We start from the raw sequence: 14,985 nt of genomic DNA, 5'->3' as shown, positions 1-14,985 counted from the left end.
GACAGGGGTTCCCGAGAAAAACCCCTGGAACGTAGCGCAGCTAAGGCGTTTCTACGTCTAGTATCAAAATATAGCTCTCCTTGTAAAGATAAAATGTACTGAAACGCCCGCGAGTTTTCAGACGCACTCTTTTCCTTTTTCGGGGCACCGAGTGGGGCCGGGAAAGGTTTTTAATGAGGCGGACTCGCGGTGCTGCAATATAATAAAGATAGTGGAAACACATATTTTTTCCGTCGACATGCTGAAGTTACAATATATATACAATATAGATGGGTTCAACTGGCAAAGTTATTTCGCCTTGGTACAAAATACCTCGCCAAATAAAGCAAAGATACAAAAATAGCAGTCAAAACAGAGCAAAACACTCGGGGGCTAATGCCTGCAAATATAGTACTCAAAATAATTTATTTTGCCTTGGGACAACCTCGCATTATAAAAATCATCGCCAACAAAATGCCCGGGGGCTTGGCAAAGACAAAACAGTAACTTTACAAATATAGCTTATGTTTACAGCATATGGGATACAAATCTTTGGGAAGCAAATCTTCAATTATTGCCCAGAATATTATCTATGGTCAATCGCTCATTATTTATAGCGCGAGTGCTATGTTCAGCATAACTACCCTTCACGAAGAACTCAGCATCCAGTCGAAGAAGTTCATCCATCATATCCTCAGCAACAGGGGTGACAATGTCATCGTACTTGCCGAAGTTCCTTTTCCTCTTCGCCATCTTCGCTAGGCATTTCGGAACAATTTGACCCATGTCTAATTTCGGGCAGCAGATTTTTATCATAATCATGGCAAACCTTGCGCCAACAGCTAATTGGGCTCGCACAAAGCCGTGGATCCGAGGAGCATCCCGAAATTGTTCCATCAAAGCAGGAAGGGTTTCTGGCATCTTATTACGCGGAAACATGGTCCCATAAACTAAAGACAAAGTCCTCGTACAAAAGTCGAGAAAGTCGCGGACCTGAAGCGCACGATCTTGAAATCTGACAATCTGGCGGGTACGTTCAGGTGTGCCCCAAAAGTTAGAACCATGTTCCTGTGCAAGTCTGAGAAGTACATTGGATCGAGCTTCAACACGCTCATCTTCGGTAGCAGCGTTCACAAAAGAACCTATTTGGAAAGAGTCATCAGGAAAAGAGGAGACAAGGAAAAGGGAAAAAATGCGACTAAGTTAAGGAAACACACCTGCCATATCCAAGCTAGCATCAGTCTGCAGTTGCAACATGAAATTTTCTCGAGTAGAAGCTGTTGCGGCCTCAGCAACCGCAGTTTCTTTTTCAGCTAAGGCATCTTGAGCTTGTTGAAGTGCAATTTGCTCCCTCTCGGAAGATTTTCGAGATTGTTCCATTAGTACAAGTGAGTGCTTCTTTGTGGACTGGAGCTCTCGACGAAGTTCCTCCAAATCTGATGCTGAACCTTTATTCGACAACTTCTCAATAACTTCGACAGCAACAGGTGTTTTCATCGAATAAGAGGAGGCAGGTAAAAAAGCGGAAGGACGAGGAGTTGTGGAGTTGTTGTCAAAAATCAACTGAAAATAAAGATTTTTTGACATCAATCATCCAGCAAACATAGATTTCCATTAAACTTCGAAGTATGTACATTGCTATTACAGAAGAAAGGTCACTACTGGACTACAAAAGTAGTTGTCGCCAAAACTACTAAGGCGACAGCATCACAAGACAAAACTAAAAAATAGAAAGGACAGGGTGGTCTACTTGACCTCCGGCTTAGACGTGCTTGGAGTAGGAGCTGGTTCAACACCAAGGAAGGAACGGATTGGCCTTGCGGGAGGTTTGGCAGCTCTAATTAGCGATTGCCATTTCTTCGTCTCCATCTCCCCTATGTCGCCAACCTTGGCCCAGTCGACGTTTTGCTGACTATTGGCGATCAGTGCAATGGTGCCCTCAACGCCAATCTTCAGACCCTCTTGGCAAAGTTTCAGTCCAAGATCTTCCGGCCCATTGAAGGCTTTGGCGAGATCAATAAAAGTAATGGGGACCTCTTTCTTCGGGAAGAAGTAGGGGAAAAGCTTCGACAGACCTGCCTCAGCGTTTTCAATGCCGTCGCGTGCTTCATCCCCATGAATCTCAAGAAGGGTCAGCGCATCAAGAAGCTCGTCGCCTTCAGGACCCTCAACTTCGTATTCTTGATGAGTTCTCCCTAAAAAACAAGCAAAGAGTAGCTTGTAAATAAAAAACGCAAGGGGAAAGTGAAGTAACCTGAGGAAATGCACAAGGATTCAGGCACTTACTGACAAAACGTCGACTCTGCGACTCAAAGCGAGCGAGGATCTCTGCTTCTCGAGCGGATTGCCAAGATATATTCTCGCTCAAGGAAGTTTCCGCGTCATGAAGCCTCTTTCGAAGATCTTCAATGGCGGCAGCATCTTTTTCAGCTTTCTTGCGGGCTTTTTTGCTTTGCTCTAACTTGACAGCAAGAGCGGTAGCATGTTTGTTGGCCTCCGCAAGATCTCCTGGCAAGATACATGACAGTCAAATATCATGACAAAAAAGTGATACAGATGCAACAGAGAAAAATAAAGATAATACCTTCCAACTTTTTTGAATAGTCACGGTACCCGACAAATTGGGTACCAAGACGAATAAATTCCTTCATTAGGGGCTGAAGAAACGACAAAGGAAGAAAAAGAAGTCAATATAGTTAATGTAAATTCAACAACGTTTGGCAGAAAACAAAGGGGGGATGGAAGTAAGAAAAGGTCCAAAAGTTATATCATCCAATGAAGGTGTCGAAGAGCTACCAGGAAATTGGATAGACTCCCTGGATGACTCGACCCTAGCTCTCTTGGGTGAAGAGGCTCGGGGGCTCTCAACTGGCGGTGGTTGCACGATGTCCTGTTGGGGAGGCGAAGTTTCATCCCCGTCATGATGTGCTTCAGAAACAACTAAAGTACGCGACGTACTCGTTTTAGCAGTCGCGTCAATTGGTTGTTCCTCTTCCTCGTCATCACTACAATAAAATAGCGACAGTATAAGAAGCAAGATAGACAATAAGCGTCAAGGCAAAATAAAGTAAAGGGCAAGGAGTAACTTACGAGCTGACGAGGGCATCAGTATATGGATTGAAAGCTGCCTTCTTATCTGAAGGTTCAGTTTCTTCGGCTTTGGATGTACCGGAATCTTTGACTTCATCCCTTTTCCTCTTCATCCTTGGAGAAGCATGAGGAAGAGAGTGTGTCGAGGCAGTGGCTTCTGACTCAGCGGAAGCCGCGGATTTATGGGAACCCGCGACTTCAGTGGCAGGGCGCGAGGTGTTTTGGTTGTCATCGTCGACAACGGTACGGTCCTCAACCTCTCCACATTCAGGAAGAGGAGGAAGGGAAACAAGGACATGATGGTCCTGAGAAAAAAAATGTCGACAAAAGGCATTAAGAAGATAGTAGTCGACAAAAAATAAAAACGCGAGGAGGCAGTATAGCAATTAAAAAGAAGAATTACCTCGGGAAGGGGATTGGCGCTACTATATGGCGCGATACGGAAAGAAGATGGAACTGAATCCTTCTTGTTGAGCGATGAGATTTTGCGGATAAGCTTTTCAAAATCCTTCAAAGGAAGATCTTTCGAGAGCCTGTCAACATCTTTTTCGCCAGCGTATTTCCAGAAGGGGTTTTTGCGCGCCTGAAGAGGTTGCACTCTAGTCCTAAGGAAATAGGCGGTAATCTCAATACCCGACAATTCCTTGCCGCGGGTGTTCTGTAGCTCATGGATGCGAGTCATCAGCGCTTCTGTCGCCAACTTTTCAGCATCGGTAGCTTCAGCATCCCAAGAACGGCGGCGAAGGATTTTAGCTTCTCCGTCAAAAGGGGCGATGTTTTCTTCCACTGGGTTGGAGCTCTCTTCGTGGATGTACAGCCACTTCTTCCGCCAACCTTGGACGGAGTCGGGAAATTTGACGTCGAAATATTCGACATCAGAACGGACACAGATAACAACGCCGCCAATATTGTAGGCGCCGTTGTGAGAGCCATTACGGCGGATGCAGAAGATGCGCTTCCAGAGAGCCCAATTTGGTTGGACCCCGAGGAAGCACTCACATAGCGTGATAAAAATAGAGATATGGAGAACGGAATTGGGCGTCAGATGATGCAACTGAAGCCCATAGACAAAAAGGAGACCACGAAGAAATTCGTGGATTGGGGGAGAAAGTCCTCGGATGAGATGGTCAACGAAACTAACCCGGTAGTCGATTGGAGGTTTCGGGTAGCTTTCTTCCTTGGGGAACTGGAGAGAGTCCTCCTTCTTGCTGAAGCCCATCTTCTTCAGCATGTTGATATCTTGGGCAGAGATCTTGGATCTCTCCCACTCGGCGCTTCCTAGATCTGTCATCTTCAACTCTGGCGTGCTATGCCTAGTCAAACGGATGCGCGGCGGCATCAACGGACTTGGAGGCGAAGAGCGTGAAAGTGGTTGAGCGCTTGAAGCAATGGGAGCAATGGAGGAGTTGCAGAGGAGGAGCAGAGAGTGGCGCGAGCGAAAGGACTAGAGGGGGAAGACGACGCCCTTATATAGAGGTGCGGTGAACCGTCACGCCGTTGGATTGACAGATTACGCCACAGATGGTGTACACGTGGACAAGGGGTAAACGGTAATTTCATATAGACGAGAAAGTGCAGCAACTACAGTACTTGCGCCAGGAAAAGCGGAGGACGTGTGTCCCCCACTTGCACGACGTGTCAATATGATGCGGAGTTTGGGCCCGCAAGGCAGTGAGAGAGAACATCTCGCGATTTCCAGATACATTGGTCGTGGCTGTGATCAGCAGTGATGTCACCTTGGTAAAAGAAAATCTCGGCTATGAAGCTTGAGAAGAATGGCGATAGCATAAGATTGTATCGAGAGCTTTTGAACAAATACAAGTTTTTGCCCAAATGCTCGGGGGCTACTTTTGAAAAAATGAAGAGGTTGAGAAAGTCAAAATAGAAATGGCGAGAGTCTATGATCAAATACAAGTATTTGCTCATAGCCTCGGGGGCTACTCCCATCGGGAGCGCTGTTCGCGCACCCGAGAGAAAAAAAATATAGCGACATAAGGTGTTGAGCCTACACCCAAGCACAAGTTCTTGGCTGTAGCCTCGGGGGCTACTCCCATCGGGAACGCTGTTCGCGTGCCCGATGAAATTGTAAAAAAAAAAAGAGAGAAGATAGAAGAATAAGAGAGTATATTTCGAGTTAAAGTAACTCTACATATACTCCCATCGGGAAAGCAATATAAGTCATCCGTTGACTCAATAAAATGTGCTATTCCAATAGCCGAATAAGCACTTGACAATATATTCTCAGAGCGCCAAAGTTGCGAATAAATCTCTGAATGCCGCAAAATTTGCGAAGGTAAGACCCCAGATCCGTTCTGTGCGGCGTGGCGCCGTCTCTGACGTCGGTTTACTACTTTTTTCCGTATCAACAGATACGAAGAAAAATCCTAACGGACGCGTTAGGTATCCGATAAATTTGACTGGGACTCGACAGAATGGTAAGACCTTAAGCGGCACCTGTCGAAGTTTACACCAGTATCCCGAGATCATGTCCAGGGACGTGATCTTGAAGTAGGTTTTTGCGGATTGCCACTAGAGCAGTTAACTAGTACCTGATCCGTCAGATGAACTAGCCCCAATTACCATTATCCCTGTACAATATAGAAATTTGAATGCAAAGATATGTGCGAAAATTCAGAGTTGTCGAATAAATATAAAAGTGGAGATTTTCCTTGATTCTGCGATTCAAACAAAATCTCGGGGGCTACTGACATAGGCACACCCAATGGGCCTGCCGAAAGTGGTACCCGGGGTTTAATGAAGGCCCACGACCCGAAGAATAAGAAGATTTGGAAGCCCAAGATATTGTTAAGGAAAGTTAGAGTTGTAATAGAAGTTATCGTTTGTAATCTTACGGGACGGGTCAGAAACCCTCCCGGAATTTGTAAACTTGTATGTTACGAAACCCTCGACTCCACCTCCTATATAAGGGGGTCGAGGGACAAAGAAATCGATCGAATCATTGTCTCACAAACCCTAGTTTTTATATCGTCGAGTACTTTTCGGCTGAAACCTTCGAGATCTACTTGCCCTCTACATCCAACGAAACCCTAGTCTACAATCCGTAGGCATTGACAAGTTAATCCCTTGTCATCATGTATCACTTACGATTTTGTATCAAAAAGGAAGATTTCATGTAAGCACATGTGAGGATGACATCAAGTGGAAACGATCATCGGTATTGAAACGTGTGAGTTCAAGATAAGCACCCCAAGGGGAATGAATATATTGTTGAATTTTATTGTGTATTTTTTTATATATGACATGTGAAAATGTGCTTAAGTGAAGCCCCTGCCCGACATTGGATTATAGGCAACAAATTGAGAGTCCCCGCCAAGAAAATAATCAACTAGTCCATTTCCGCATTATTCAAGAAAACCAATATTTATTTTAAAATGCCTATCCTCTCTAGGTTCTTTCAAAGAGACATAGTGTTTGTACACAAGTCACTGTTTTCATTTTTTTATGGAAAGGTGTGTTGCAACTTGCACTTAGTAGGTTATATTCATGAAAGGGTAGTAGGTATTTAATTACAACCCGTCAATACCGACACAACTCACCGTGAGACAACTAAAAAACATGATGTATAGTCCCTCACTGTAGGCTGTAGAGCACCCACTGTTGCTCATGAGGCCAACCACGGCTCTCAAGGTTACCGGTCATAAAAATGTGACTATAAAAACCGGATGAAGCCTGGTGATCATGGGGATACATGAGCACCCCTTCTATGCTTGACAAGTGTCAAACGGTGTTAGTTGGCTGTGAGAAGATAACAGTCTTTCTCTTTCATTGACCGATCATCCTCGCTGATGTCTCCCGAGCGTCCGCTGAGCAGAGGGCGATGGCGATTTAGACCGCCATGGCTGCCACCTGGTCCTCGTTGACTCGATTTGAGCGGCCACCCAAGCGGTTCCTACCAACGACAGTCAGCCACCGCCTTGTGCAGAGGGAGAGCTTGTGCAGGCCGCCTCGTCACCTCGTCAAGCTCGCGGCATCCCCCTCTGCTCGCGGCCATCGCTGTCTGGGGGCGCAGGTAAGGGGCGCTTCTGGGCCGCCGGCGTTGAGTGGGACGACCTGGACGCGACCAGATCGACGCGGACAGCTCCAGATCGACCCGGACCTCGCTAGCCTACAGCAGCTTGCCTGCGAGCATCCAAGCCTGCGCCTCTCAAAAACACCACTCCGCCTCCTTTTTTTTCGCCATTATCCCCCTCGCGTATCTTCTCGCGCTCACCCAATTCTGCTCGGCTGGTGTCCCTCGCCACGGGTCGCTGCGCAGGTACGCGTGCCTTGACGCTCGTCGGCTCCCATGCCCATTGCTGGGTGGCGAATCAGTCATCGCGTCTCTCAACCTGTGGATTCCGGCGCCGTTCTCTGAAATCTTGATTCTTTCTTTGTTCCAGGTGGCAGATTGGAGTATCTTGCGTGAAGGGGACTAGTTCCGAGATTTTTTTCTGAACAGAGGAGACCCTCGTGGAGAAGACAGCAGGAAAACGATAAGATGGGCCCCCCATCGCTTTCTCTCCGCGTGGGCGCGTGGCTGGATAACCAGATTTGACGCCGTTTCATTGCCGTTTATGATGTTACAATCTTGGAACAAATCCAACGGTAGAGAGAGGGTGCACACGTATCCCCCTATCACCAAATCCATTCTCCTATAAAAACAGCTAAGTGAAGAAAACGACATTTTGATCCAACTTTAGCCTTCCAGATCTACCTGCTTGAAAAGGCCAGTAGCCATCAAAAATACGCCGGCCAGATGGACTTGACCGAATGCATCCCCGTTGAGCGAACCCACATGAATTTTATAATTATATTAATTAGAGAAAATGAGCATTAACTGTAAAGTTAAACCAAATGGCGGGGGACAACTCCCACCCACAATATACCTACTACCTCACGCGGTTTACATTGGATTCTTTCTGCATAAATTAAATCGAATTGTCAGAAACAAACAAACAAACAAACAAACCCCATTCATCATATAACTACACATTGTTTACATTGGTTTTATGCAGTAAAATTACACCCTTATAGTACAATGCACACGGTTCAATTGTAAAATATATCCAACAGGTTGGAACAAAACAACCCCGTCCAAACATATACTCCTTCAGTCCCATAATTCTTATCGTGGATTCAGATGTATCTATCCATAAAATATGTCTACATAGAATTAGGGATTGAACGACGTACATACTACCACGCGTGTTTACATGGAAATCTTTTTGTGGCAATTCTACCTCTTACCAACTTATCTCGAATAGTTCCTTTTGTGGAAATTTTATGCACAGCTCGTACGCTAACACTTTGGCTGGTCATTAAACCGTTCTTAATTTCTTATCCTCTTGGATCCTCAGCTGAAGCTGGCAGACTGACCTATCCCCTACAGATGGCAAGGCCGTAACGGCCATAATTGCAACGTCGTCATCGTGACCGGGCGAACCGGGCTAGCTGTACCGGCAGCAGCAGCATCATCGCGCCCCTGCCCCGACCGCGCGCAAACTGGGTCTGCGAGACTGCGACTGAGCAGCCGTGGCACGCGTACGCGCAGGCCCTGCCTCTGCACCTCCTTCGGCACGGCAGGCCACACTTGTTCACAATTACTAATACAAACAATATATTTCAAATTACTTGTAAATTTTTCCAAATTATTTCGAATAGGGCACTAGATGTACATGTACAAGATTAAAAAATCAATCAATTTCACCCAATATATTAACCAAACGAGCTAGCTCTATTTCTCGCCGACAACAGCAACCCCGCCGCCCAAATGAACTAGCTGCCGGCAGGCGCCGCCGCCACTGTGCAGGACCTGCCTGGGTACCTCGCTGTCGTGGGACGGCTCGAGGAGGTGCTTCGCTTCCTCGCCGATGATTGCGGCCTCCCCGTCAAAGTTGTCAGAATCGTGATTATGAATCAGATCACAAACCATAGGATCTTAATTTTTAGAATCGTAAAATCTTAGATTCTACTTAGCAGAATCGTTTAATCGTTCTACTTAATTTGGGTCATAAAGTTGTAGAATCATATAGTAGAATCACGATTATGACAACTATGCTCCCCGTGTAGTGCTCGTCGACATCGTCTAATACCTCGGGGATCGCGGCTTCGCCTGACGTGGGTAGGCCTAAATGGGTCCCTCCTATTGGTATACCGTGGCGGAGCTTGAACGGAATCGTAGGAGGGGCGAAGATGCAAAATGGCATGCATATTATTTTTTGGCTTGCCAAATCATAATGCAGAATATAACTTACAAAATGTATTTTTATCATCAATGTATATAAGCTTATTTTTTGAATTATCCATATATATAAGCTACCTCAGAACAGAAAGGAACTATACCAAAGTATTACTTAACCAGAGAGTTTGACTGTTCGTCATCAATCCTATTCGATTCTTTTTGCTACTCATAAAAGTATCCTCTTAGTTAGTTAGTTATACCTCGTCATAATTTTGTTGTCTGCCAAAACCCACCGGCGAGCAGCGACGAGCAACACGAAGAGTCGGGAGGCTCCCAGAGCGGCTGGTGGGCCCTGGTCCCTCGGGCGACGGCCCGCAAAACTCCGGCACACGTCCTGGCTATTGCGAGGGCGTGCCACCTGACCTATACCTGGTCAGGAAGGTGATGGATTGCTTCAATTAGTTTCCTGCATGGCAGACACGTAAACATTAAATACGAGCCCCGATCGGCTCTTAGGTTACCCGTGAATCGGCTCAAGGAGCCGATCGACCCACGAATCGTATTGGATCTACGATGACATGGGGATCCTGCTTTATCAATACCAAGTTAAATCAATCTACGACAGTCTAGGGTTTTCACCGCATAATCGGAACATCCTACGCGTAGTTGAGCCTGGCAGATACGAAAGATAATAGGAAACTAGTCCTAGAAGAGGCCTAAAAACCAACACAGAGTCGATTCCCGGAACAACCCCTCTTGGATCGGCAAACCACACCTTACGCACTGCTGGATCGTTCAACCCGTTTGCAAGGCCTAACCGTGCGGATATCAAACTAATTCTTGGAGAACAAGGAACAACTATAACAGATCGAATCTACCAAATAAAGACTAAGCAAGATGCTGCCCTTACACCTAAGATAGGTGCAAAGGCAACTAGATATTTTAGGGCAGCATAACTAAGCAAACATATCAGAAAAGCACCAATGTTAGCCCCAAAATATCTACGATAACGGTATTGCTCGCCATCAAAAAGGCTTCAGTACGAGTAAGACAAAACAACGAATAAACTGATACTACCTAGATCGCAAGATGCGATCTAGGCAGCATGACGCTTACCCGGAAGAAACCCTCGAAACAAGGGATGGCGATGCGCCTAGATTGTGTTTGTTGTGAACGTGATCGTCCTCCTTTCTCAATAACCCTAGGTACATATTTATAGTCTGTAGACTTTCTATCTTTGGAATAAACCTAACTGTGTACGACTAAACTCTACCATAATATACAGATATACGGGCAATCTAGCCCAAACTCTCGTACAAGGCCGATTCAGAAACACCTTATGTGCATGTCCTCTAAGCCCATCTCAATCACGGCCCATCTCCTGCTTTGGCTAAATTCTGGTGATAACACATGACCCCCTGGTTTTGGCAATAATAATTTCAAAACCACTCTGTTTCCTTTCATCGGGTTACGTGTTGCAGAGCAGAACCGCTTCAGTGTCCTTCCATCATGATGCCTTGTCTTCTCAACTTCTCTGTACTGCACGATTGACAGTTTTGGCACCGCATCCTCGAAAACCGCCACAGCATTGAATCATCTCCCACTATATCCCCTTTATTTAACCTCATTCGAGCAGTTCGCCTCTTCATTCTCCTGTTCCGCACTAGCAATCGGAAAAAACCCTCCTCTGCAGCCATGGACTCCTCCTCTGCCTCTTCGGGTCTCTCCTTCCAATCCTCCTCCTCACGCGAGCCGACGCCGGAGTACGACCCGACAGCGGCGTACGAGGCCCGCGCCCCAGAGTGGTGGGACGAGTTGGATTGGGACTTCGCCGTCGGGTCAGAGGATGACGAATCCTTGACCGACGGGAAGGACAACCTCCAGTTCCTCGTGGACGGGGAGTTGGAGGAAGAAAGCGACGATGACGCCTTCTCCTGGGGCGAGGACCTCTCCTTCGACGGAGATGATGAAGCAGAGGACGACACCTCCTCCGATGACTACCCGCCGGCGAAGCGCTTCCGCGCCGGGTCGGAGGACGACGACGACGATGACGACGACGAAGAAGAAGCCCCTGCTGACGGCTTCAGCAGCAGCGACGAAGACATCGCCGGCAGCAGCTCCGATAGCGGCGAGGACGGCGACGACGAGGGCAGCGACGGCAGCGACGGCAGCGACGGCGCCGGCCCGTAGACTAGGGACTACTACAATAGGGCTAGTAGTAGTACATTAGGTAGCAGATCTTTATTTTGTGAGCAATCGGCTCTTATTGTAAAAATCCCTCTTTCAATCAATGAAGAATGCTTCGGTCTGATTTTTCCGATTGTCAAAACAGGTCAACGCACAAAGAGCCGATAGCAACGCATCGGTCTTTTACCCAAAAACGCCAGCAAGGCCAGGCTCAGTTACCCATTTAGACCGGTCCAAGTGGTTATTCCCCAAATTTCAAACGGTAACATGTGACCCTCATCTCAGATCCCCAATTGCCCATCGAACAGATTCAACTCGCGGCAACGTGAATCCCAGATCCCCAACCGCGCAGATTCATCTCCGCCGGCGAATCAGATGGCGGAATCGTCCACTGCCAACGCAACGGTCTCTGGCCTGAAGGTAATCCTCAACTGTCCCTCGCCATCCGAGCATAGTGTTAGAACTAATAGCGAACATCTGAATTAATGCTTTATTCCACCATTAATTTTAGGTATCATACATTCTCTTGCCGCATCCTTCTCTTCCAAACTCTCTTTGTCTTGGCCCCCGTACTGTCGAGAGTCCTGCCCATCTGATTTCTTGCGAGGCAAATAGGATCCCCTTCGTGAGCCAAAATTTAGATCTAACCTCTTGGGCCGACTGCTTACGAGCCTGGCCTAACCCTCATGAAGATTGGGTTTCCTGGTATAGTAGAGTATCCAAAACTTACCAATCCACATGGGAAACCATAGGAATAGCCGATGCTTTGTCCTTATCATTATCTCCCCTTTAGAAGCATGAAAACCTTCTAAAAACCATCGGCTACTTCTGGTCTGATGCTCTGAACTGCTTCATGTTTGGCCACGGCTCCATGACACCAACTCTGCTAGATGTGGTAATGATCACTGGCCTAAACATTACATCTCCCAGCCCCTCTGCTTTTATGCTGCCAAGGGTTCCTTTCAAACTCTCTTCCAAAACAGAGTGCACAAACTGGGGTGCTTACCTTCGACACCACATGAAAAATAAAGGCCCTGTAACAGAGAAAGAACACACGGCCTTCCTAAATTTCTGGTTGGAACACTTCATATTCTGTGGCCCTTCACTTGCTCCGACCAAGAATTATCTTTCCTTGGCCTATGAACTTGCCAGAGGCACCCAGCTTGGCCTCGGCAAACTGTTCCTTGGAGAGGTCTATCGATACCTCCAACTAATGTCTGTCAAATTATCCTCCCAACAAACAGTCAAAACAGGAGGTCCCTGGTGGTTTATTCAGCTATGGGCTCAGCTGTATTTCCAGAACCGTATCCCAAACTTCCCACTTTTGGCCACTTGCACCTTTCCAGACGCCAACGAGAAGCAGATCCGATGCACTAGCTACGGCCAAGCCTTGTATAGCCTTCCAGGTAGTAAACTGATCCCCAAGGAAGCATCAAAGTGGTTCAGCATTTTCTTCCAAGGCCTGGACAATCCTCTCTTCTTTCCTTACACGGAGTCTGAAAATTTTGAAAACCCAGTCTCCTTCAGGCTAGACAGCTTTGCCGATGACACCAACACCCGGCAATTGTATTCCACCATGATCCGTCCCTGCTTCCTTCAAGTTGGCATGAGCATATCAAACAGAATCATCAAACCTAGTTATGAGTCATATCAGCCGGTCGCAGCAGCCCGGCAGTTTGGTCTTGGGCAGGTGTCTCCCCATTTCTTCCTCCACCACTTAACAGAGAGCAGAGCTGACTGATACGTCTCCGACGTATCGATAATTTCTTATGTTCCATGCCACATTATTGATGATATCTACATGTTTTATACACATTATATGTCGTATTTATGCATTTTCCGGCACTAACCTATTAACGAGATGCCGAAGAGCCAGTTGTTGTTTTCTGCTGTTTTTGGTTTCAGAAATCCTAGTAAGGAAATATTCTCGGAATTGGACGAAATCAACGCCCAGGGTCCTATTTTTGCACGAAGCTTCCAGAAGACCGAAGGATAGACGAAGTGGGGCCACGAGGTGGCCAGACACCAGGGTGGCGCGGCCTGGCCCTTGGCCGCGCGGCCATGTCGTGTGGGCCCCTCGTGACGCCCTTTGACCTGCCCTTCCGCCTACTTAAAGCCTCCGTCGCGAAACCCCCAGTACCGAGAGCCACGATACGGAAAACCTTCCAGAGACGCCGCCGCCGCCAATCCCATCTCGGGGGATTCAGGAGATCGTCTCCGGCACCCTGCCGGAGAGGGGAATCATCTCCCGGAGGACGCTTCACCGCCATGGTCGCCTCCGGAGTGATGAGTGAGTAGTTCACCCCTGGACTATGGGTCCATAGCAGTAGCTAGATGGTTGTCTTCTCCTCATTGTGCTTCATTGTCGGATCTTGTGAGATGCCTAACATGATCAAGATCATCTATCTGTAATTTTATATGTTGTGTTTGTCGGGATTCGATGGATAGAGAATACTATGTTATGTTGATTATCAATCTATTACCTATGTGTTGTTTATGATCTTGCATGCTCTCCGTTATTAGTAGAGGCTCTGGCCAAGTTTTTGCTCTTAACTCCAAGAGGGAGTATTTATGCTCGATAGTGGGTTCATGCCTCCATTAAATGCAGGACGGTGACAGAGAAAGTTCTAAGGTTGTGGATGTGCTGTTGCCACTAGGGATAAAACATTGATGCTATGTCCGAGGATGTAGTTATTGATTACATTACGCACCATACTTAATGCAATTGTCTGTTGTTTACAACTTAATACTGGAAGGGGTTCGGATGATAACCTGAAGGTGGACTTTTTAGGCATAGATGCATGCTGGATAGCGGTCTATGTACTTTGTCGTAATGCCCAATTAAATCTCATAATACTCATCATATCATGTATGTGCATGGTCATGCCCTCTCTATTTGTTAATTGCCCGACTGTAATTTGTTCACCCAACATGCTATTTATCTTATGGGAGAGACACCTCTAGTGAATTGTGGACCCCGGTCCATTCTTTTACATTGAATACAATCTACTGCAATACTTGTTCTACTGTTTTCTGCAAACAATCATCATCCACACTATACATCTAATCCTTTGTTACAGCAAGCCGGTGAGATTGACAACCTCACTGTTTCGTTGGGGCAAAGTACTTTGGTTGTGTTGTGAAGGTTCCACGTTGGCGCCGGAATCCCTGGTGTTGCGCCGCACTACATCCCGCCGCCATCAACCTTCAACGTGCTTCTTGGCTCCTCCTGGTTCGATAAACCTTGGTTTCTTTCTGAGGGAAAACTTGCTACTGTGCGCATCATACCTTCCTCTTGGGGTTCCCAACGCACATGTTAATTACGCGCAATCAAGCTCTTTTTCTGGCGCCATTGCCGGGGATCTGAAGAAAAGTTACACCATAAAGATTTCTAACTCCCACGTCAACTACACGCCAGCAATTGCGCAATGTAATCGAAAAGGAGGCCGATTCCAGCAATCGGCCCAAATTATCCTCACCATACGTTTTGCCTGTGTTCAGCATCGATCTAGCAGGCGACGGAAAGCTAGAGTATGCGTTTACATCGG

This window comes from Lolium perenne, chromosome 2, assembly GCF_019359855.2.
Source record: "Lolium perenne isolate Kyuss_39 chromosome 2, Kyuss_2.0, whole genome shotgun sequence".
Lineage (NCBI taxonomy): Eukaryota > Viridiplantae > Streptophyta > Magnoliopsida > Poales > Poaceae > Lolium > Lolium perenne.
The sequence above is the reverse complement of the archived record's forward strand: the minus strand, read 5'-3'. Positions refer to the sequence as shown.